Source organism: Vanellus vanellus, assembly GCF_965231255.1.
Source record: "Vanellus vanellus genome assembly, chromosome: 2".
NCBI lineage: Eukaryota > Metazoa > Chordata > Aves > Charadriiformes > Charadriidae > Vanellus > Vanellus vanellus.
This window is the reverse complement of record NC_138906.1, coordinates 76,864,137-76,888,256: the sequence shown is the minus strand read 5'-3', so window position 1 is coordinate 76,888,256 and position 24,120 is coordinate 76,864,137. Positions and strand designations below refer to the sequence as shown.

General features: G+C 37.0%; 1 long non-coding RNA gene across 4 annotated transcripts; it reads right to left on the bottom strand.

Annotated features, from left to right (window-relative positions):
• Window positions 1-213: 213 nt before the first annotated feature.
• On the bottom strand, window positions 214-24,058 carry LOC309686735. Of its 4 annotated transcripts, none has more exons than XR_014270569.1 (5): window positions 23,949-24,058; window positions 16,169-16,308; window positions 14,101-14,283; window positions 9,554-9,615; window positions 214-1,014 (listed from the first exon to the last, which is right to left on the bottom strand). It is a non-coding gene; the product is annotated as an uncharacterized lncRNA (long non-coding RNA). The 4 variants fall into 4 exon arrangements; XR_014270570.1 differs by having other exon boundaries at window positions 14,101-14,256; XR_014270571.1 differs by having other exon boundaries at window positions 14,101-14,256; window positions 23,945-24,052.
• Window positions 24,059-24,120: the final 62 nt, after the last annotated feature.

Sequence of the window (24,120 nt, the reverse complement as noted above, 5' to 3'; positions counted from 1 at the left end):
GCAGGAAGTTGTGATATTAGGTTTTTTATTTTTAGCAAGAGTTACATTTCCTGAGTAACATTCATAGCTAATAACAGGCTCCATACACCACCATAGTCAAAGAATAAATGTGGAGTCTTAGGGTAAAACCAGTCTTCTAACAACCTAAAATAAGAAACTACTCCATTCTTCTCATTTAATCTTTTTTTGAAGTGAATGATTTCTATTTGTCTAAATAAGGTACAGATGCATTTAATAAAGTCAAGTTTATTTTGTCATATTTCAATAGTTTGCATTTTTACTTCAACATTGGATTAGTTTACAATAATAGACACATTTTGTTATAAAAAATAACCATGAAGAAACTTAATGATTTTTTTACCCCATTATGAGTGCTATGGCATCAGCAGACTTTCTTTAATCATTTACAGTTTTATATAGAGACCTGTATTAAAAATGAAAGACGCAGTACAGAAACCACCTGTAGAGTTCACCGTCAGCTTTGGTACATTTCAACAGATTCTGCCTTGAAATGTCAAACTCTTCAATTGTAAGTAAGCAGAATATATAAGCCAGAGGTAACTAGAACAAAAATCGACATGTCCACCCTTTGTGCAACACAAATCTTCACGCTCATCTCAGCATGCTGGAGTTACTACCTGTACCATAGCGCACACAAAGCTGGGGAAGTCCATTCTAAATGCTTTTAATTGCCACATGAGGACCGTTTCTTCTCATCTTCCAGGGAACCCCTGACTTTCAGCAGAGAAGTCTGACAATGCCAACAGCTTCCTTATTTGCTGGGATGGTCTGGTGGAAGTTTAAGAGTGAAGAACCTCATGTTCCACAGGAAGTGATTTCAGGGTAAAGGTGGGCTGGGAACTGGTTAATGAGGTTCCTGAACCCAGGTGATCTTTTTTAACGTGTTTTTGGAGAAGTTGTTTGTCAGGGGAAGAATAGCAGCAAAAACTACACCCAAATGCCTCACTAGTGTGATGTCAGTGTATGTGAAGGTCCAAGCTCTTCTTCTGAATGCTGTAAAAAATTAAAAATGTATCAGATGTTAGTACCGTCAGTAGCAGTGACCACTGCACAAACACAGTCAGTCAGTCTCCAGCTGGAGTGTTCACAAATCCAAAATAGTCACACAGTAGGTCAGGGGATGAGTCATCCCTAGGCAAGATCTCATGGCTCTGGCCAGTGGCAGAACACAGCACTCCTGACTCCTAACCCAATGATTTCACTTGCAGCTAGCTGTATTCCCAAGTGAGGGTTTCTAGACCTAAAATGCCTCTCATTTCACACAAGCAAGATGACATCTTTCATCATTTTTTTCCCTACCACTGGAGTAAGTTAGTGGAGTTTTGCACCATGGTTTCAGCAGTATTTCTATTTTAGTGTCAGTTGTGAACCTGTGGATATATCTATTCTTTGAAAATAAAACCTTTATACAGGCAATTAGAATCTAACCTCCTACAAGCACGAGTGTCCCAATTTACTTTTTAGTCTTAATAGGACCTATATGCATTTACACCCTTAGGATACAATTGCACCAGCATGCAGCCACACACACCACAGATGCACATGTTTGCATGTGCATCTGCATATAATTCCAGCTCAGCGTAATGAAAGCTGGAAACCAGTCTGCATATACTGAAAAGTTTTGACCGTAACACAAATACTATCAAGGATCCGTTCTATACTAAAATGTGAGGTCTGCTATACACTCACTACATGTCTAAATCCTGCCCTGAGACAGGGGAATTATCATTTGATTCTAATCAAAACCTCAGTTCTTTTAGATTCGGGGAATACCAAATCTAGAATCTAAGCCTTTGGGTTTTGGCACTTACTCCATACAAGGCCAACCTAGAATACAGCTGTATACAGGCTGTAAGTGAACCCAGGCTGAGACTTGTGGGCTAGTCTCAGCACTTGTTACCTAACACCAAACAATCAGATTTCAAAATTTACATTACAAATTGGTAAGCTTCTCTGAATTTAAGGTCTCCTTTAGAAAGACAATGAGGACCTGTTTATTTTGCCAACAACTATTTACAGCCCTGTGAGCTAGATAATTAAAAAAAAAAAAAAAAAAAAAAAAAAAAAATCACCCGCAGTAGGATTCATCCCACATGTTAGCCAACAGTAACCCTAACGGGGGTGAATTAGCCCACACATTTAAGTAATGTCTCATGTGAAATTAAGATGTCCTTTGGGAATGCCCATCATTCTCCATTGAGTACAGAAGGGGATCCACAGAGAGGTCAGAATAATCAATGAAGTTGGCTAAAATTAATTCTTAGACTTAGCAACGTATACAGCATACCAGTTTAAAAACCTCACGGTTGGTGCCACAAATATTTACAGGTTTTCTATATTTGGGGTTGTGGTACTTTGGTGGTAGTGCCATTTATATGAATGCTAGACTTAAAGTATGCTTAATCAGAAAAGCATACCTTAACCTTTGTTTCCCCTCATACCTAACAAAAAGTGTAACTGGTTGATCTGGCATGTAAGAAAGTACTTTACTACAGAGGCATAGAATAACTTGCATTTTCAAACTAAGATTTACACAAAAGATTAAATATTTTCCCCATACATTCTTATAAAGCATCACGACACTCTCTTATCTCTATTATCATCAGGAACGCACAACTTTCAGGAAATCCCCTTGCAGTTTTTGACAGCAAAACTACCAAAAATGTGAACCTGCCAGATTCTATGCCATCAGAAGCAGCCATCTGACTCTTCCAAGTCACTAGGCAAGGCAGATATCTCAAGCAAATTTACATCTCTTCTTCTACATAGCTCTAAGCTCCTGATAAGACAACAGCCTTGAAGTAAAAACTCTACCTGTTGTAAATAGACCAGTTATATACACATTTTAAGTCACGTTCATTATACATACACACACATAAATATATATACATATCAATACACGCAGAGATGCACTTTAAAATTAAGTTTCACCATAATCCTGAATTTTGATAAGTAGTAGCCACTGCAGATTTCACTGTATTGTTTTTCATTAGATCTACCTGGTAAACTCAAAGCAGAAATAATCTTAATGGGTGAGAGCTTGAATAATGAAACTTTTTTTCTAATTGAATATTAGTAAATAATATATACATATTCACAAACTAAATCAGAATACTGGAAAAGTTTAGAGATTACACTTTTCTGTATATTTCATAACTACAGTTATGCCATCCTTACTCTTTCTTACACTCAGATCTGCATGTGATTTCTACCCTTTACACCTCACTTTTGGATACAGCCCACTGAACCAGTCAGTGGGTTCTGTGTGGGTGTAAAGTACATGCTTGGGGACTGGAAAAGGGCTGGGTTTGCTTAGGTTTTTTTTTTTTTTAATTTTTTTTTCTTTAGAATTCTTGCATTTTGTTGTATTTTTGATACAATTTCAGAAATAGAGCGTGTTATATTCTAGTGTACTTAAAAATCTTAAGACTACTACAGACCTGAAATAATTATTTAAGGAAAGGAGAAAAAAAAAAAAACAAACAAAAAAACCCCAACTTAACTGTATTTACCCAATTCAGGCAAACTTTTTCACAAGTGCAAATTTCAAACATCTAAACTATTTAGGTCTGGAACAATATGCAGGCATTTGCCACTATGCAGACAGGAATTAAATATTTCGTAAGTATAGATTCTACATACAAGCAGTGCTTTCAGAGAGTGTTAACGTTTACTCTTACAGACACTGGTTAAAACATTCACTTTCTGATCTCATTATATAAGTTCTTAACTTACTAAAGAACAAGTTTATTAACTTCAAATGGAACTAGTTCCACAGCAAAAGTTAACCATGCCAGTGTTTATATTATGATGGATAATGTACATCTAACAAGGCAAGGTAGGCTGGTGGAAGGGGGCACACTGTTAATTTGCAAGCAACAAAATCTTTCATCCCTGTAAGCTGGGCTGACTTATTACAAATAAATGAAAAGCTATATGCTCGTAAAGTAATACTGCAAGAGACAAAACACTGTGACAGGTATTACAGAATGTTTTATTAAAAAAATACATTTTTAGCAGTACAGGACTTAATGACAGTCCCCTGTCATGCTTAGCTGTATCCTGTAACTAAAGCTTTCTGATAGGAGAGGAAACTGGATTTCTTGTGCCTACTACAGCAATGCATACAGAATAAGAGGTTACTGGTATTCCACTCCGTAGTCTGTGGAGTTCACCACTACCATTCCTCTCAACTTTTCCAACCACTATTTTCTCCTGCTCATGTATTGGGACATAGGTGATACTCCTTTGAAAGTAAATATCTGCAACCAAATATGTGCCTTTGTAACAAGGCCAGCAAGGAACCATTCCATTACATAGATTTCCTTCATTTTTTCTTACAACATTTGGATAACGTTTACAATTCTGAATTTTTATACAGCTATCACAAAAAATAGGAAAAAAACATTTTCTCTGTTATTCCATTACCAGATACTAAAAAGCTCTTGGTGAAGAAGAAACTTACTTTAAGCTCAAGGTATCTTATCACTTTTGATAGATGCATTTCCAGATTTTAATTCTGACATCAAAAGACTCTCCAAAAGGAGCACTAGTTTTGTAATCAGAATTACCTTTGTTATGACAGATAAAGAAACAGAACAAATTAAGCTTTCCCCCACATAAGTAATAAACCAAAACTAATCAAGCTGTCTCTTCACCAACCGCTGCATACCACAAGAAGGGACTTGTGGACATTGGCTTATCTTAGTTGAAACCTTTAAAAAAAACAAAAACAAAAACAAAGCAAACGGTATACCATCTAGCATACAGAGTTTAAACACACAGGAATTTAACATTTAAACAGCCTTTAAGGCTGCTAAGTACATACTTTTAACATGTACTTTGGCTTTATTAAGACTAGTTAATGCTCCCACTCATCACGTGATGCACTCTACCAATACTGCAAAATGAAATGTGTTAGCACTGTCAGAAATGTGATCATTTCCTCAATCGGTGGGGGTGGGAGGGTGGAATCAAAACACTACAAGCAAAGTTGCAGACAAAAATCAGTGTGAAAAAGCAGCATGGTGCACCTAATACAGCAAATTAAGGCATAGAGTTAGTGAATGAACGCATTTTCGGTTTTATACAAGTCACTACCATTTGTCCCAGTACCCTTTCACACACAGACACAGATACTATCAACTTCTTCTACCGGATATTTTGTATGTACCACATTAGTGTTCCATACGTCTTCCACAGTCTTACGCAGTTATATACAGAAAGAGCTGTAAAGAGGGGACAGAAAGCAACTCCTTTAAACAAAAAAGCCTTCATAGAGCTAAGCTCCTAACAGGAATATATTTAAATGCTTGATGTGGCTTTTATTAATGGGTAGGAGCGCATACCTTAAAGCGTGGGGTTTTGTTGTTACTGTTTTTTCTAAACACCAACAGATTTACAGAATTTGTCCAACAGAGGGATTATCTACGCTATATGAACAGAGTCAACATTTGTAGGGCCTCTCACCAGCGCATGTTCAGTAGTGCCGCTGCAGAGAGCTTGCGTCAATAGAGGTGCAAGAGCAGATCTTACATTTGAAAGCCTTATCACCTACCAGGAAATACAAAGCAAATACTACATCCTTCATATCTTCTATGGGAACACAAAGCATGTGGGGGAAATTCAAAAGAAAATCAGTGGATTAGCATTTACAGCACATCCTCAAAGCCACAGCTCATCTTTCACATGATCTTGTTGCTAATGAAGCGTGATCTTAGATAATGGTCTAGGCAGTTAAAGGTTACAGTCTGTTTTACCAGTAGGAGATCTACTGCATCTAAATTTGGCTTCCACCATAAGTCTAATCAAGAAAAACTCGACAGAACCATTTCCGAATTTAATTTTGTTCTTTTTTTCTGAATCAGAGTTCAGAGGGCCAGCTTTCAGCATACTCTGTGTCACCAATTAAAAACAAACAAACAAACAAAATCCCTCAGAAATGGGAAATGTAGCAGAACAGGAAATTTTCAAGAAGTCAAAGGAAATGACATTAAGGGAAAGTTATTTTAAGTTAATGAAGAAAACACAAAGAATTTTCTGTGAAGACAGCAAGGACAACATTTAGGTCACAAATACAAAGGAAAACAATTACTTTCAATAACAAAAACATTGACAAGTACATCCTTAAAGGACTAGCCTTCCCCTTCATCTACATTTCCACTGACAATTTCTGATTTAAAGTATTTATCTTCATATTTTTCTGATGTACTAGAAACCACCAACTAAAAAAAAAAACAAAACAAACAAAACCTTAACAGAATCACAGAATGGTTGAAGTTGAATGGAATCTTTAGAGGTCATTTGGTCCAACCCCCAAATATGCAAACCTATTTTCATTTTTGCAGCCAACCACCACACCCCCACAAACCAAACAAATACATTTGAGTTAAAAAATAATGAAAAGTGAACATATTTTTAAGAATCGAAGTCCTAACACCAACCTTGGTACACTAATAATTCTCCTCAAGACAGCATTTTATGCCAATGTTATAAGAAGTAACACTTCGGCTCCAGTTTTATTAGTATTACCTTTCAAGAATTAATGCAGGGGATATCGCATTGAGTGATCATTGCGTACTCAGTATGATGCGGAAATCAAAGCATTTTTTTTATGTTCACCCCCAGTTGTCAATGGAGAAGCAAACAGAAGAGGCTAATGACGTTTTCAGGAGCAGTTGTCAATGGCTTGATATCTAGATGACAAATTACATTTTCATAGAAGATAAGCAGCTCCCTAAAACTCATTAAATATGTTTGCTGTAGGTTACATAGCATGTCAGCTGCAGAACAAGAAAGAGACAGTTCTGGATTTGCAATCCTTCTTCTAGACAATGACTTATTTTGTTCATTTTTTGCCAAAGTTAAATTTATTTTGGATGTTTTTAGTCACTTGTCTACTTATGCACCAGAACATCATTAACAGTGCCCAGACACACTGCCTAGCCAGCCCCCTAGGAGAAGTTGGTTACCTCTTTGGGTATCACTCTCCTCTTCCTGTACCTTTTGAAGCCCTGTCAGCTGCTTTCTACATAAGCTAAGAATGTTTAATAGAGCAAATGTCTGGCTTTGAACATGGCATACTTGCTACCACAGAGATTGAGAGCCATCTGTCCCAGTAGCATAAGACGTCTATCAGCCCCCTTCACACCTATGTTTCCTGCCAGACATCTGCCCACTCTCCTCTGCTGCCGTGTGTGATGCCATGGCTCCAACACTGCAGGATGGAGCACCACCCACATTGCTCAAGTGTCAGAGCACTGCACTCCTGCCAAACCACTGCAAGAGTATTTCATTTCTTCAACTCACTGAAAAGTTAATTTTGCCAGCGTGGAAAAAGGTGGATATTCCCTATTCACTATGCTGCCAGGTCCTACAGGATGAGTTCACCGCAAGCTGATTTATTTAAATATTATCACAAGCAGCTATTGGCTCCCCACTGTCCTGTCTACCCACTCACTGCACACATCAAGGAGCAGGTTTCAGAAGGTCATTAATGCAACACAGCACATTCCCATCCTATTCGTTCAGGTAAACTTATTTTCTAACCCTGTAAAATGCTCGGTTTGGAAGAAAGGAGAAAGGCTTTGCTTTTTAAATAGCAACAAGATGGAGCAGATCCAACAGTTCCATGCAGACAGTGATACAAAGTACATTCTTCTGTGTCAATTCAGAATTTCTAATGCAAGTGCCTTTTTTGGCAGACTGACAGACTTAATATAACCATGGCAACGCAAATTCTATGTAAACAAATCACTTGACCAAGACAGAAAGAACCCCAGAGCATCAGTCATAGAGAGGCTGGGCCTTTGATAGAAGTTCAACATTGAACTTCAAAACAGAAAACTGAAGCAGGAAGCTTTCCAGAAAATGAAAAGGAATGTAGCCAAGGTAGAAAAACAACAATGTATTATATTAAAAAATCTGAAATATGCCAATATGTGCAAGTTGACTTAAAAAGTTTTGAGCAGACATTCCCATTCTTTCCTGGCCATGGAGTACCAGTAAAAAATAAAATTAAGAACTGGTTGAAGTCCAGATCCATCTGAACCAGCAAAGGTATCTTCCTCGGTTAACGACCCAGGGACATAAGCTCTCCTTGTCTTTGCAGTATCTATACCTTTGTCATCTGAATATAAAACCTAAACGAAGATCTCTGTAAATATATCTATATTCAAGAAGACAAATCAAACATATCTTTAGAGATCAATATCCTTCAATGCCACAAAAAACCACTTAAGTTAAAAATTTGACTGTTACATTAAATCATGATCAAAGTGTTTGGTTTTTGCATATTCAACACAAGATGGAGAACTACCAATAGGTAAAAAAATACCCCTTTTCCATGGCACAAAATGAGCACTCCTACACAGCATTCAACATTCAACTGTACAGCACTTTTTTTTTCCTACCTAAACAGTTTATCTAAGCAGTAACATAAAGAACACATAAGGTAATCCACCTGTATGAAATAACATATGCTGCATCAGAGAGGCTTTGAGCCTTGTTTCATACTCCCAGTACTGGCAGTGAAAGGCTTTCATGCCAGCATGCATTCTGTGTGTTTCTGCACAGCTAACTACAAGAACACTTCCTATCAGAAAGGAAGTGAACCTTGTCACAGCTGGAAAATCATCATCTATTCTTCCTGTGTAAGTGGTCTGAAGGGATGACATTTCTCAGATAGAATCATAGAATCATAGGGTTGGAAGGGACCTCTGGAGATCATCTAGTCCAACCCCCCTGCCAGAGCAGGGCCACCTTAGAGCAGGTTGCTGTTGTTAATTTAGGCTCTTAATGCCTTTTATCATGAGTGTTTAAAGCTATTAGTTAGGAAAGACTGATATCTTTATGGGAGGGATGACAGCACAGAGAGTCCTATCAGACCTGTCTACAATCAAGTATTTCAGTTATTATTTGATTATCTTTCAACTATTTATACCCTGAGAATGACATACTTTGCTGTGTTCAGTAATTTACTAGCAGCCAATACTGCATAATACAACATGATTATATTGGATTGTTGTATTTTGATGTTTGAATAGTCCAACTAAGTCTTTTATAATTTTTTGTGTACATGAAAAAGATTCTACCTTCTCAATTGCATGACATGCTGCTCTTTCAGACCAGCAAGTAGAATTTATTTTGAAGGAAAAATACTGCATATGAAAATCCTATGCGTGCTTATATACAAAGAGAGGATTGTAATTGTAAAATTGTAAAACATTTGAAAAGGCCTACACAGATCACAGATGTACTGTTCCAAGTTCCTTGATTTTCCAGATTCTTCCCTGCACCATGGTTAGAATACCTCAAAACCATTTAATTCTATGTCTTAAGCACCTGAAGTTCCTCAAAACTCAGCAACAACAGAAGCAGCACTGGTTGTTCACAAATTCAAACACAAGTCTATAATGCTGTAAAGTCACATCTTTAACATGCAATAATTTCAAAGGGAGAAATATAAGCATAAAAGAGCTTTAAACTTCTTGTTCTGTGGAAGTCAGCTATAGCAGGTTTAAAAGGTGCTTACCTCTCTATACAGATTATTGATCAGCATTCAGCAAAAGGAAACAGTGTACTTTTGAATCATACCTGTAAATAATTAATTACTAAGTAAATACTATTTCCAAATACATGCACTTCATTCACATGTTAGATGTTATAAATAGGATTACTCATTCTGTAAACACTCTATAATGAAAACACAGCTATTTTTCATGACACATTTGTGAAGGTAATTAAAGTTCTGCTATTTTGATAACAATGAATATTATACTCAAAACTTCTACTGGTAAAAGTATCCCTGCTAATTCTAAATTAAGAGTGAATCATACAGCTGTTATTTTATGCAACAGTATTCAAAACAAGAAAGATGCAAAAGGGGATTTAATCCTCAGTTATTTGTGTGGATTAACACCTTCTTGCACTAGAGAAAGAAAGCTTACATTGCTCAAAGAATAAAGCCCTTAACTTGCATGAGAGAATGCGGGGGAGTTGTTGAAGTGTTCAAGGCATAAAAGGTGTGAAAGCTAAACCAGTGATCTCAGTAGGATCAAGGGCCTGTATCAAAAAATCTGAGATTTAAACAGCTGCCTTCAAGATGAAAGCCAACTCTGAAAGGCAAGCAGTGCCATTTTAAATAATTTTTAAATTTTAAAACTTTGCAATAGTTTTTCCCTTTTCCCTAAACATTTGTGATCTTTCAAGAGGAAAATCCACCACAACAAAATTGTCAAAGATCTAGATTCTAAACTCCTACAGCACAGACAGAACTTTTTTAGAGCTATGAAGTAGAAACCAAAAATGCAGATGCTAATTTCTGTAGTATCTGTGTGACTCCAAGTACAGTAGTTCAAAGGTAAGTTCATGCCAATTCACAGACTAGGAAAATATTCTTTGTTACCATTTCTACTCATTGAAATCACAATTAAAACTGTATTTTTTATGTATTTAAGGAACATGTCTTTCACAATGACATAGCAGAACAACTTTCATTTGTTAAGAGATCAAATGCTTTGTAGAAAAGTAGAGCAATTTGGATTTTCTAGCTATTTGAATTACTCCTTAAAAAAAACGCGTAAGCATAGCTACCTATTTCTAGAACACGTAATAGCTTTAAATGCAGATTTCAGAATTCTGATAATGTTGCAGGTAGTGCCTATCTTATGCAGCACTTGTGATGCAAACTCCCCACAAATACTGATACATTCTTTTTTCTTTTAGGAGAAAAGAAAGGTGACACTGTTACTAGGAGGGTCGGTCCAATCCTTTAAGGTTAAGGAGTGAAATCCAAAGGAACCTGGAAATGTAACATGGATGATTTAACCTTTCATCCTTCAGATATAAATCAGGTGGTGTTTGAGACAGTGGGAAATTCAGACCCATTGAGACCAAAGGGTCTTGGGTACTCTTGATCAAGTTTTAGGCTCCATAAATGTCCTATATGAATTATAACACTAATGATTTTAATGAAACAGTCAGGCAAGACTATCAATAAATGAGTCTTGTTAGGAATTGGTTTCATTGTTCCCAGTTAACTTTTGAACACTGATTATAGGCAGCTGATACTCACAGTTGCCAAAGTGATCTTCCCTTCTTTATATGAACTATTGGATAAAACTCAGCAACTGAAAAGGTTAGACCGCCCTCTCTCTCCGGCTTCTTGCTAACTACTTGTAACAAACAGAATTATGGCCACATACTTTCAAGGAACTCAAAATTGTAGGTATTAATCAGCATTTTCCCATATAATCATAAAAATCCCTATACTACAAATCACTAATATGGTACGCCTCCATAAAGTTTTAGATGATAAAACTGTAATTAATTTCTGAAATAAGACAATAAAATTTGATTATATTGTTTAGTACCGCTAGTATTCCCTGTGAATTGGGAGCTCGCATGCACTGTCAGCAGAATGCACAAGACATCCTTGTACGTGAATGCATTAATTAATATGTGAATTAAAAGCATCACTATATTTAGTGTATTCTCAGTTTTATTTTCTGATGGGACAAAAATGGCCATGAGAACATTATTTTGAATTGTAATATTACATTAATTTAACTTGAAACACAGAAAGTAAATATTTGATTGAAGTAAGCAAGACTTAGGTGACATTAACTAATAATGGTTTGGCTGTTCAGCTATTTTATTCTTTAAAATATACACACCCCTAATGTCATAGTCATAAAAATCTTAAACCTTCATATAGAACTGCCTTTTTCATAAACTTGAAATAGATTTTACTAAATGCATTTTACTGCCTAATAATGAAAAGAATAAAGACTTCCAATTTATACATTGCATCTATCCTTGTAGCAAACAAATTAGGTAGAAATCATCATTTTAAACTCACCCATCAGTAGGTAGTCTACACTGAGGTTTAAAGGCAAAGAACACTGAAAAAGTATTTAAAAAATAAAAGCCAGCACGACGATGTTCATTTGCTGCCCCCTTCTGGGGAAAAACAAAACAAACAAAAAAAGCACAGCAAGACAGCCAGAAAAACAACTGCTCCCTGCCTACCGTTACCTACATCTCTCAGATAACTCAACTGTATGACAGCACACCTTTTTCAGTTTAAAGGCTCTTTTTAAAAAAAAAAAAAAAGTTTTAATTTAAAAATATCAACCGACTAAAATATATTTCCCAAGTGAGTCTGTTAATCTAAGTGTAATGAGAGATGATTCTGGGAAGAAAGGAAAGTGAGGCTACTTGCTTTGGCACTCTGGAGCTCTGCGTAGCAGCACAAACTGCACACTCAGAGTCACGGCCAGCACAGCAGCATTATCTTTATGCCATTCTGCCACCAGCTATTCAACATAAGCTGTGGAACACAACATTGAACTGGCTGTGGTTCACAACAGATTCTGTTCTGCCAGTCCTGCCTGGGCCTTTAGTGGAAAGAAATAAAGACACAGCCACAGGCTGGTAATATGGCTCATTGCTAGTTCCGTTAGTTTGCTCTTCAAAGAGGTTGTAAGAAAGAAACAGCGTTAACATGAAGTTTGCTTTGCTGTACAGATAACACAGCAAGACTCAAGTCAGAACTAGGTATGAAAAGTTCAAGTTCTTAATCTTTGCAGTAATTACAAGCATCACTTCAGGGAGAGCTCCAGAGACCCAGTTCGTAAGTGATTTTTATACTTCTGAAACAGAAAGGTAATGTATTCATCAGATAACAACACATTTCATATGTAACCTCAGACTAAATTTGGCCTGCCATACTCCGCTGGTTCAAAAATAACTGCTGTAATGATATAATGATGTAAAGTGCTTAACCTTATACTTCTCCAACTTCTTTAAAACTGAGACAAGTTACTTCAAAATACCTCACTGTGAACAAGGGAGCAACCTGTCTACCTGCTTTGTGAATTTGTAATGACTGAACTGTGCTTTGACTATGACAAGGCTTGTTAACTGACTACTTCATTAAAAAAAAAAAAAAAAAAAACACACACAAAAGAAGAGTGACACAGATGCCTACATGAAATGTATATCATCAGCATGTCGGCCTACTCCTACCTACTAGCAAAGCCACTAGTTCACTACAAGTAATCAGGCCTTTGACTATCCAAACCTAAATTCCTTTTTTTTCTTTTTATTACACCAATTTCAGCAAGCTACTCAAACATGTATTTAAAAAAAGTGGGGTAAAGAAGCTATTTGGGGAAAAAACTCTGGCAATTTGGATTAATTAGATTATAATACACAACTTTAAAAGTCAGAAAGTGATTAATTAAACTGAAGGCGTCTATTGTGAAAATGTTTTCTAATAACATAAGAGACATGTAGGGCCATAAACATCAACAAAAAGAAACAAAACAACAAAGAAAACCCCCAAAACCAAATTAACATACTTAGAAGAAACCTAAAGAAACAGAACGTACATGAACATCTCTACATACACACTATAAAAGCTATCATTAGAATATTGCGTGGTGTCAACTCTTGGATGGGTGGCTATCAGAGATCACCATCTTCTTTATCAAGAAAAAAACTTTTCTGAATAATAGGAAAGCATCAAATGCATTCCGAAGTTCTCTTTGGAAGAGAAGACACACTTGAGGTCAGACAAAATCCTAGTCCAAACTCTTAAAACTGCAGATAAGTGGAATTTTGCACAAGTTCATAAAATTGGTGCTTCAATAAATATGCCTCTGAGAAATGCAGCCATGACTGCAAAGAAAGCTGTACACTGTCACAGATTTTCAACTAGTTTATGTGCAGAATTCCAAGAAGTCTCACAGCACATCTCTTGGCTCTTGAAAGCGCACATCTCAGTGGCCCTCCTTTGTAACTCCTTGTAGGAAAATGTAAAAGAAAACCTTTAGAAACAACTTTTGATCCGCCCCTGTTTACTTTATTCAAAAGACTGGTACTATTATAAACCAAGTAGAAGACATCTGTTTGAATAGGGTATCTTATTTTTGTGGGCAACTTTCTTGTAAAAATAAGTAAGTAAATAAACAAACATGTGCCACATTATCAATTGTTCTGCATTGAAAGTCTACAGAAGTACTTGGAGCACAACAAACAAGATGCAAGTTTTGCTACAATATGGGTCATACCTACCGTAGGTACTACATGCAAATTAACTTGAATCCTTTGCAGTTGCTTTTGCATTGGAGCACCCAGGATCATCTTCAACCTTCTTTCTTCTCTTTCATTTGTTTTTCCTTTGGGTTTTTTTCTGATGATGTCCATTCATCTGATGTCTGGTTTTGAGTACTACATCCCAAAATGAAGACAGAAGGGCTGCAGGAGTTTTGTGATTTTCTATATGCTTGTTCAACTCTAACTTATTTCTTAATTGGCAATCTAGAGCAATTAAACTAATTCAAAAAGAAACACAAAATACAGTATCAACCAGTATTTTGCATTACCATCAGTGATGGAAAAGACTTAAGAATTTGAGATAAGATATTTTCAGGTTAAAGACAAAGTTGTAGACGGACTTTTGAGATAGTGTAACCCTCATAATTCAGTCCACTAGCAGAGGAAAACAAACCTTGCCAATTGTTCTGTGTTATATTTGTGAAACACACACACAATGGGAAAATAATAGCTTCTCAAAAAAGCTAGACAAGCCATTTATTTGGGTTTTGGTTTGTTCTTCTGGTTTTGGTTTGTTCTTCTGGTTTTGGTTTGTTCTTCTGGTTTTGGTTTGTTTTGTTTCCATTTTTTGGGGGAGAGGGGGTATTGTTTGGGGGTAGTTTTGTTTTGTTTTTTTTAACTGTAGGGCTGAATTAGATGCAAATTTCTAAATATAGGTAATGTTGAGGAAAGAACTATTTTACTTTTGCATATATTGTAAATTTAATGACTAAGCAGATAACTTACAGCAATGTTTAACTGCTGTTCACAGCTACCCTGGAAGTACAGATTATCATTCTTGGATGCACGCTTTCATTATAAAATTGCACAGTGCTGCTCAGCACAAAGAGAAAAACAAAGTGAAATAAGAACAAATTATAATCATAAAAACCATAGCATTTGGAAAGTCACTACTGTGGTTGACACACTTGTCACCACAATAAATATTCCTGTTTTTTAAAAGTGACAAAGCAAAAAGGAGAACATGATTTTCAGGAATCTCATTTGACTTGAATTCCTTGGGTTTAACAGATTACAATGTATTTATCATACAAAAGCTTTATCTAACAATGAACATTTTAAGTAGTTGTCTTTTCTAAGTTTCCTCAGCTAAACTTCCAATGATCATTATAAATGTAGATAAAGAACAAGCAACATATTTACATAACTATTACGTTGCAAGGAACTGAATTATTTTTATGTTACAAATATCTAAATATTAAGTTCCCTTTCTTGTACTGTTGTTAAAATAGCATAAAATTCTAATTACATTGTAAAGACTAATATCAAGACCCGTGAAATGACAGCATTTCCAACCTAAAATATAAGCCTAAAAACCACAGTGCTGCATACACTTTTAAATATATAGCATATTTTGTAAGACTAGGAAAAAAATTAAATAAGCCCAATAGATGATTGAGAAGGTTGCCAGTATTCATTTCAGAGCAAGGGTAATACTTTCATCCACAGAAAATATCATTTGTCACAGAATCACTTAATTTGACTCAATCTTGTTGGTCCTGATGTAGTTTGCGTATTACTGTTTTTGTATGAGTTAATCATTTTAGCAACAAAGTACCAAAAATTCTCTTTTTGTTTGGGGTGGAGGGGGGAGCAAGATATGAAAAGTGATGTTAATCATTATGTAAATTATTCAATCTCAAAACGGTTGCATCAACTCTGAAGGTGACTTGTAAATCCATCAACTTAAGCAGTATGTATCAAATGCTCCCTGCAAGGGTTTGATAATGTAGGACATTTCAGCACAATATTGTTTACAGCAAGGGAAAAAAAAAAAAAAAAAAAAATCTTCCTCACCCAGTGTCATCAAGCCTTATTTATTAAATTGCCAATTCCTTTTAACTTGATGGCACAGCAAGCATCTGATTACAAACCCTGATGGATTATGGAGCCTCGGGTGACTGAGGAAGAAGGGAGGATAAATTGCCAATTTCAGGACCATTTACAGATTAAAAAAAAATTAATTGTTTTATCCTTTTTTGAGATGGTATATTCAAGACAGCATTACGAATAAACAAACACTTACCTGACCCTCCATTCCGTGTACACCAGCTCCATGCTTCAGTGTGGTTCGGTGGTCAATACATCACCGTCAACACAGTATATTTAAGGATGTCATAGCGAAGCTGAAGCCAGCGACCCTAAAGGGTCTAGATGTCACAGGACCTAAGGAAGAAATATGTGAACTTTATACAGCAATGTACTGTATGGTCTCACAGCCTAGTAACTAAGAGCATACAGTACATACTGCTAAAGACGATGGCATTTTTGGTAAATTATTTTAGTATGTTAAAGTAGATTACAAACATATTTCAGACAATGCAAACAAAATGCCAGCTCATTAAGGTTGCTAAGCCAAGAAATAGAAATTAGGAATTGACAAAATTGAATTTGCCTTGGTAACCTTAATTTAGTCGCTTTCTGTGTATATATGCTATGCCCACTAAACAATAACCAAGGTTAATGAAGTACTACCCATTCTACACACTGAATTTTGGAAATATCGTGTGGGAGGAAAAAAAAAAAAATTGTATGCAGTCAAGTCAGGCAGCTGAAGATTTTGCAAGTGTACCTACCCACACAGATGACGAGTGTTTGACTTTGCAACCTTTACTGTGAATTTTCTTCAATTTTTTGTGTTTGGTTTTGTTTTCGTTTTAAAAAAAAAAAAAAAAAAAAGTTTAACATACTTTAGGCTTTATTTTTTGAAACAAAATACCTAAGAAGTTAAAACATAAATTCCAGATTTCACAATGAGGAATTATATTTGGGCTGACTGGCATCACTGAAACCCTTAGATACACCAGAAACCTCTGATGCTATAACTATTTGAGTAATGACAGCAATAGCAAATAGAAGTGATTAAGGACCCGATTATATTAATGCTGGTTCACATATCAGACTCTAAATCCTTTCTGTCCGCTTCAGGCCAACGTGTTGCCCAAATTACTTGCATTCTGTGAAACCCCCCACTATTTTATTCTCTGCCCACTGTGCCTTGTCCCAGTAGCAGTTTTCCTAAGGTGCCAAATTCTGCTTGAGTTCATCTCCTTATCTCATCATGTCCTCTAGCAACTTCTCACAGGTTTTCCAGCCTCACTGATCTTTAGTATCCAACTTTTTTAACATGCTCCCTACAAAAGAATTAAATACCTTTGCAGCCAGGTACCAAAGAAAATTGGCAAGTTTTCTTAATTCCTGTCCCTGCCTCCTAAACCAGTCTGTCACAATTAGCTTCCTTCAGTAAGGTATCTTCACTGTTCATCGTATTTTTCAGAGGTCGTGAGGAGGCCAAATCATAGAAGGGTTTAGGTTGGAAAGGACCTTGAAGATCATCAAGTTCCAACCCCACTGCCATGGGCAGGGACACCTCCCACTAGATCAGATTGCTCAAAGCCCCATCCAGCCTGGCCTTGAACACCTCCAGGGATGGGGCATCCACAGCTTCTCTGGGCAACCTGTTCCAGTGCCTTACCACCCTCAAAGTGAAAAACCTCTTCCAAATGTTTAATCTAAACCTACCCTCTTCCAGTTTAAAGCCATTCCCCCTCGTCGTATCACTACATGCCCTAGTAAAAAGTCCTTCCCCAGCTCTCCTGTAGGCCCCCTTTAGGTACTGGAAGGCTGCAATAAGATCTCCCTGGAGCCTTCTCTTCTCCAGGCTGAACAGCCCCAACTCTTTCAGCCTCTCCTCATAGGAGAGGCAGTCTAGCCCTCGGATCATCCTCATGGCCCTCCTCTGGACGCACTCCAACAGGTCCATGTCCTTCTTATGTTGAGGACTCCAGAGCTGGATGCAGTACTCCAGGTACTCACGAGAGCGGAGTAGAGGGGCAGAATCACCTCCTTTGACCTGCTGGCTACACTTCTTCTGATGCAGCCCAGGATGCGATTGGCCTTCTGGGCTGCGGTCGCACATTGCTGGCTCGTGTTGAGCATCTTGTCAATCAGCACCCCCAGGTCCTTCTCCTCAGGGCTGCTCTCCAGCCATTCTCCACCAAGCCTGTATTTGTGCTTGGGATTGCCCCGACCCAGATGTAAGACCTTGCACTTGGCCTTGTTGAACTGCATGAGGTTGCCTTGGGCCCACCTCTCCAGCCTGTCCAGGTCCCTCTGGATGGAATCCCTCCCCTCCAGCGTGTCTACCTCGCCAAAGAGCTTGGTATCATCAACAAACTTGCTGAGGGTGCACTCTACCCCACTGTCCATGTCACCGACAAAGACATTGAACAGTACAGGTCCCAGTACCGACCCCTGAGGAACGCCGCTCATCACTGGTCTCCACTTGGACATTGAGCCGTTGACTGCAACTCTTTGAGTGTGACCGTCCAGCCAGTCCTTTATCCACCAAATGGTCCATTTGTCGAATACATGTCTCTCCAATATAGAAACCAGGATATCATGTGGGGCAGTGTTGAATGCTTTGCACAAGTCCAAGTAGATGACATCAGTTGCTCTTCCCTTGTCCACTGCCGCTGTAACCCCTTTGTAGAAGGCCACCAAATTTGTCAGGCACGACTTGCCCTTGGTGAAGCCATGCTGGCTGTTACCAATCACCTCCTTGCTTTCTATGTGCCTTAACAGAGTTTCCTGGAGGAAAAAAAATCTTGAAAGACTTTTGCATTAAGAGTGTGCCTTTCATCTATTCTAAAAGAAGACACCATCTGAAAAATGCTTAGATCTTTCCTGCAAGCCATGGACTATTAGGGCTTTTTAAACAGAAGGTATCCACAGTCTTACTGGTTCCACTTGAAAAATATTATAAACAGAAAGGTTTCCCCCCAATGCATTCTAGAAAACTGGTTGAATCATTTTGCTTGACTTGTTTTTAAAGGAAAAGTGTCAGTTAGAGGCAAAGAACCAACATAAAAAATTTCATCCAATACAGTTTAAACAAACAAACAAAAATCAGGACAGGTAAGCAAGTGAAATAGTATCTTATAAATAAATAGCAGTGTAGTAACAAAGCAGAGCATCTAGAGTAGTAAAAAAATGCAGTGTGGTTTTATAACACTAATTATGAAGTAAGCAGTTAATGCAGGCATAATTTAATTTCTGTTTTCAGAGGAAGGGGGCTTATTTTAAGATAATCTTGCAGAAAGTATATTTATCAGCATGAAGAGGAACCATTGGTAGAGAGGTATAGCATCCACTACTACTAAAAAATAAATTACAAAATCAAATTTGATTGTGTAAGAATGCACTGCTCCCACCCCCTGTTTTGTTCACCCTGCAAATGACAAAGCTGGATAGAGTCCTTTGAAAGTTGCTGTAGGACTTAAGAAGTGTTGAAGTTCAAGTATTGCTCATTTGATGGAACTAAAGTCAATATATATTGATTGACAGGCTGCTAAACATTTCCCCATCAGATTCACCCTGCTTCAGTTAACAAGATTATCTGAAGACAGCAGTTAGAAATCAGAGACGCAGGGACAAGTCTCTCCACATAGCTCTGTTCTAACCACAAGTCTAAGACTTTGTAGGTCAAGGTCTGAGAAATTGGAACTGCTACGAGTATGAACTGTGACGTGACCATTTGACATCATTAAATGTCAAAAAAATGAATCAGAAAGACTAAACTCTTGGTGAAAAAAGATCTAAATTGTAGACTGAACCTGGCTGGCCATCATTCAGAGTATTACAATTCTGGTGTTATTCCAGTCACATTGTCACAAAGCTAAAGTCAGAAAAGCTTCAGACATGAAGCATCCTCAGCTTTGACGCTTTAAGCAGTACAGTACCTCCCTCCCTTCCAAGTGAAGGGCCCAGTTTGATAACAAAAAAAGAATAAAACTATGAGGTAATACAATGTCTTCCCTGTATGAAGCAAGAATCTCTACCTATTGCAGACAAATAAAGCTCTCACTGAGTAAGATGGAGCAAAATTGATGAAAGAATATAAACTTGCTACTACTAACTTAACAAAGAATTTTCTTTTAAACTAACCAACAAGCTAGTAAACAACCAGAAAATTATCAATTGCCAAAATAACCCCATCAAAAACTCAAATCAACATAAAACGTATCCAAACCCCAAGCATTTCAACCTGTCCTGCATCCAGATTCCCTGCACTGAGTGTTGTGTCTTTTCTCCTCTTTCTACTTAACAGCTGCTCAGCTGTGAGCTCAATGCAGCCACTACATCCCACTGCCACCAACAGCCTTTGAAGATGGGGATCCTTGTTTAGTGCCCTCAAGCAAATTGTAAGAAGTCCTTAATCCTTTTACCTCCCTCCAACCACAGTTTCAATCTAGCTTAATGAATTGCAAAGCCTTCTTCCACCAATTAAACCAAATTTACTTGTAGGTACACTTGCATTAATCAAATATTTGGCACTGGGAAATTCTGTGAAAGCAGACAGAAGTAAAACATTTAATCAGAATTCCAGTACATGTTTATAGTACTTACAAAGCATTTGTGGCACTTTATAAATCAGGCAGTTAAAAAAAAAAAGTAAAAGAAAGACCTATTGAAGTGTGGGGGAATAAAAAAATTAAAAAATAAATCCACCTATATTTGGAAAAAACGTCTCTCACATCTCTCACATTCAGTACATGGATGCAGTTTGAAACTGTAGCCATGGTTGCACAGATGCCTGTAGACCTTGATGCATTCCTTAGCTGTATTAAAAGCCACAGTTTGTTATAATAGTTTAAAATTGGATTAAATATCTTAATTTAAAATAGAAGACGTTCCTCCATGTTAAAGAATTATTAACATAAAAGTTCAAACTTAAATCCTATGTAGTTTTAAAGTGGGTTTTTGCTTATTTAAGCAGTATGAGGCTGAATTTGGCTGAGATGTGCAGTATTTCAGAAGAAAGAGCAATTATCAATCATGAAGACACAATCTGACCACTGGACTGACAGCAAAAGCAAGGGTAGCTCAGCTCTAAGGATGCTCAATGCACTCCTCTGCCCACAACGTCAAAACGAAAAAAGAAAAATTAGGATAATAAGCAGTTCTCAAAGATTACAAACCACAAGTTAAAATGAGTTAGCAAAATATATACTTGCAGTGGAGTTATTTTGATGTGACTTATAGAGTGTGTGAAAAATATTGAAGGAAGAGACACTTATGAAACATCAAAATACCCAAGTTTCAAAGGACTATTTTTAGTGGTGAGTTACAACACACTTTACTTGTCCATTTTCTTCTAAGCACATCAGCTGACTGTCTAAATTTGGTCTGGAGAAAGTACTGGTTCAAGGTTGTGGGTTTTGCACAGAGGATTTCTATTTAATGGGAAATGCAATCAAGACCACTAACTCTTTCCTGTAAAGGTTTTAATATAAAATTGCTCAACTTTGTAGCAACTTCTGGACTCTTTTTTAAGGTTTAAGATTCAAAGACCCAAAATGATGACAGGCAGCATGATTAGTCTTTCAGGTCTTTTGCCTCTTTATCCCTGATGCAGATGGTAAACTGTCACTATAGAGCCTATACAAATATCGACAATTGTTTCAACTGAGAAAAGTAAACAACAAATAACATCGCATAATCACATACTAAAATCTCTCAGCACGACAAATTGGTAGCTTTGTCCTAAATAAGAAGTTAAGAAGAAACTTCAGTATACTCCAAAGTAGTTTAGCAATATGTACACTTTTTTCCACTAACCAGTTAGGTTTTCATGTTGGTTAAAAGTTTTAACAGTTATAGAAGTTATACTGTAGCAAATAATGTTAGCAATTACACCTAAAACTTGACACTAAGTTAAAGACAAGCTTGGTGCTAAGAAGATACAGCTAAAACTTCAAAAACTATCCTCACAGCAAGCAGAAAGGCTCACATACCCATTATATCAGCTCCACAAGCATAATAAATGGGCAGTTCTTTGTAATGTTACAGTAAAACTCCCTTTGATGGAATTAAGCATCTGAAAAACACTAGCAAGCTGAAGACTTCTCACAATTTCTTTAGCGTTTCTTCTCCACCTCAAAAATGTACAGAAGTTAGCACAGTATGTTAAAAAGATATTTAGAAAGGCTTCCTTTGCTTACATTTATCACAAAAATGTTAACAATATTCAAAAGAAATCTAAAATATTTACAATTCTATAACACTACCAAGAGCTTAAAAAGTTAACAAGTATTTAACCCACTAAATTTTTCAAGAGAAAGCTAGAATTAAGTAAACTTTCCGCACGTTAATGTAACACTGCATGGTAAGTTATAAGCTTCAAACTTCATTGCCCCAGACCTGATGGAAATTGTCAAAGAATCATCCCAGAAAACCTAGTCCCAAGTTGTCTTCTCACTACAGTTATAAGGAAGATATATTTTTGACACCCCCGCCCAGAAGGAAATTATTTATTCAAAATACAACTTACAATTTGTCAATACAAAACAGTTCTCCTTCACTTAAGGAAACGTTGTTTGTATAAGCACTCATAAATCTTTTCACTGTTGTAGTTATCTGTATTTGGAAATATTGTGAATTTCATCTATCTACGTGCACTCCTTCCCAACCTCTTAGGAGAAAAAGTCAGACTGGACTGCAGCCTCATTGGTGGCTTACAGTCGCATACAATTAAGTGTAGACACCATATGTCATTGTGAAGCAAAAAGATAGCTCATTTTCCTTTTAGGGTTTTTTTAGTTACTTTTCCTTCAGAAATTCTGCAATAACCTTGTATGAAAATTCTATCTCCTACCCTTTTAAACAGTAAAAACTCAGAACGATCCCACCTATCCCAAAGACAAAGAAGACTTCAAAATTAGATAGACTGCGCAACACATATTTAATCTAAATCCTTCAAAGCCTACACTGCAATACAGATGCAATGCCCAGCCTAGCTACAATCACAGGAAGCCCTGTTAGTCCACATTTCCCAATGCTCCTAACATTGCCTGTTTTCTTATCTGACCACAACTACAAACTCCAGAGCACTCCTGTGACCCATCATCTTATTTCACATAAATTACCTCGTTTTGCACTGGTTTTACTGAGCAATCAGAACTAATTCAGTAGTTCGACCCAGAAAACAAGAATTTGGTCTACATTAGCAGTAGCAGCCATAGAAACCTTGCTAAAGTCAATCAATCAATCCATCACTGCAATCACCTGCAACGCTAAATGATTAAACAGAAAAATGCCCTGACTACTTTTGTACACAAATCTTTCAAGATTTTACCTGCAGACTTGGAGGTAAGCAGTAAACACATGGCTTTACTAAGGGCAAAACATCTGCAACTAGTAACAAACACTTTTATGTTTTTCCCTCCTTGCTTAGTGTACAATTGGTACAAAAGCAACATTTGTAGTCAATGCAAAGCAGAACAGCACTAGAAAACTGGAATTATTCCCTTTTGTGATTTAAGAGACACAAATTACGTTACTCTGCCAAGGTTCTCCATTTATAACTGGAGAGAATATTTAGCTATCAGCAGTGTCACAAAACTTAGAGATAAAAAGCATTAACCTTGATAGAAGTACCTTTACATTAATGTTAGCAAGCCATTAAAAAGCTAATAAAATTGAAATTATTAGAAGATGATGGTTAACTACTCATAGAAGTATTCAGAAGCCACAATATAAAATGAGACAGAACTTTGCAGAATGAAGGAACATCAGCAAAAAGTGAACATTTACAACACTTTTATGAATTTTTACAATCCTTGTATTTTCTTTTGTTTAAACCAGCATGAAGATGTTTTACCGCAGCTCCTCATGACAGCATTTACAGCTCGTGCCGAAACTCCCTCATGAATCCTGCATCGACCAAATAGTTACGCGCACAGAGAAATTTATAGCTGAAGCAATTTGCACAAAAATTAAAAAAAAATAATAATAATCTGACCTACTGGTAAAATCACCATGCAGACATTTAAGCGCATCCCGAGAACGGCAAACTGCACGAAGATTTCTTGGCGACGGGAGCGAGATGAGTAGCCACCGCTACCACAGACTCCCCCCCAAAACGAGGGAAATGGCGGAACTTCCGGTCTGTTCCCGGCCCAGGACGCGGGGTTCACT